The sequence below is a fragment of the Octodon degus genome, unplaced genomic scaffold (assembly GCF_000260255.1).
Source record: "Octodon degus isolate 3935 unplaced genomic scaffold, OctDeg1.0 scaffold00137, whole genome shotgun sequence".
Lineage (NCBI taxonomy): Eukaryota > Metazoa > Chordata > Mammalia > Rodentia > Octodontidae > Octodon > Octodon degus.
The window spans coordinates 5,693,680-5,695,615 of record NW_004524713.1 but is presented as its reverse complement, the minus strand read 5'-3'; positions in this window follow the sequence as shown (position 1 = coordinate 5,695,615).

Here is a 1,936-nt window from a genome sequence, read left to right as displayed (position 1 = left end):
ATCTTATGAGAATTCCCACATAAGTCCTCAATGTCTCAGGAATCTAACAAAGTATAGTAATTATTATTACCCCCATTTTTCAGATGCAGAAATTAAGATGCAGAAGTGTGGAGCAATTTCCAATTTAAGTAAAAGGCAGAACCAGAGATCAAATCTCCAGGCTTCTTGCAGATCTAAACACATTCCTTTGCCACCTCCCTGTACATCACAGTGCTTGTTAGGTTTGATTCTCTAAGACAAAGGCAGATGTCATTACAGTTTCTTAGATACGGGTAAGCTACCCCCACTGAACAGCCAAAAGGAAACATACAGATAAACTCTGAATATAGTTCAGAATACAGAAATGCATCTTCTTTTGAAGAATTCACATTTTACCAATTAGGTGAAACTGAGGCTTGCCAGTGTAGCTTATAAATGCAGTAACACTAGTATTTACCACTTCCAGGAACTAAGGACTATTTCTGTTATGGTTGTTGTTTGCTTTCTGTTAATGTCAAAGCTTGCGCTGTAGGCACTCACTTGACAAAATAACCAACATGTCCAAGATGCTCAAACTCTGCCAATGACAGGGCAGGGGTCTCCTCCAGAGAAGGCTTGGCAGTGTCTCCTGTCATCTTGCTGAATGCATATGGAGGGAAACACTGGAGCTACTTCTGAGGTGAAAGAATCTTAAGCTACTTGGCTGCCTACTGCCTGAGCGTGGTGACAACTAGGACAGGCCACAGTAGTCTTGTAAAACCAGCTGAGTTGCTGGAACCAAAGCAGGTCTGGCACTATGTGAAACCTCTCCCAGGTCCCCCTCAGCTGACTCCTGTGCCCATTTCCTTAGTCAGGCTTGGTGACCCTCCATACTAGGCTGGCTCCTTTTCAGTGTCACCACTCAACTCATTTGTGCCTTGCAATGATTTCCTTCATCATGTAGAAGCACTTGCATAGGGTGTGGCTTCCTGAATACGCTATAAGCTCTCTGTGGATGAAATCTGACTCCAGTTCAGTCTTAGCTTCTGTGCCTGGTACAGTGCCAAGCACATTACAGGGTCCCAGTAAGTGTGTATGGATTCCCCCACGCAGAGTGGTGAATCAGAAGACTCAAGGTCCTAGATCTAGCTTTGCCCCTTGAATGGTAATGATTTGGGACAAGCTCCTTAATCTCTTTGATGGCCTTTAAAACAACAGAGCTGGATAATCTTCTGCCTGCCTCTTTTACCATACCTCTAAGAAGATATTTTATAATCTTATGGTGTGAAACATATGACAAAACCAAGTGTTTGGGAGAATCCAAAGATTTCTGTCTGCAAGTGTGAGGGGAGCAGAGAAGGCAGCTGGAAGGGCTGCAAAACTTCCTGGGGGAAGATGGCGGGACTTGGCGAGTCAGGGGCAAGAAGGCCTTCCTGGTGGAGAGAGAAGCACAAGGCTTTTCACAACAAGCACGTCAACATTATCTTAGGAAACACAGATGAATATTTTATAGCTATATGTTTGTATAATAGCTATATGTGTAATCTAATGCCTATCTATTTGATAGCTTTACATTTAATAGCTATATATTTATTTTAATGTTCATTAGGAAAATTGAACAAGTACATCAAAGCCATGACTTAAAATTTTCTTTTAAAGTAAATGTATTGCTCATAGTGAGTCTATTTAAGGAAAAGTATTAAGTAAATAAAAACTATAGATTGCTTTCAGGATAGAAACTCAGGTTGACATCCAAATAGTTGAAAAAAACTCTACCTTACGAAAATACATAGAGTTGGGGCTGGTGAGATAGCTTAGTAGACTAAAGTACCTGCTTAGGCAAGCTCAGGCAAGTGTAGGGACCGTGGTTTGATCCCCAGTACCATGTGCCATACCAGCCCCACTCCCAGGGCAGACTGAGCCAGCCACAGAGTCTGGGCATAGTGGTGTACACCTGTAATCCCAGCACTGGGGAGGC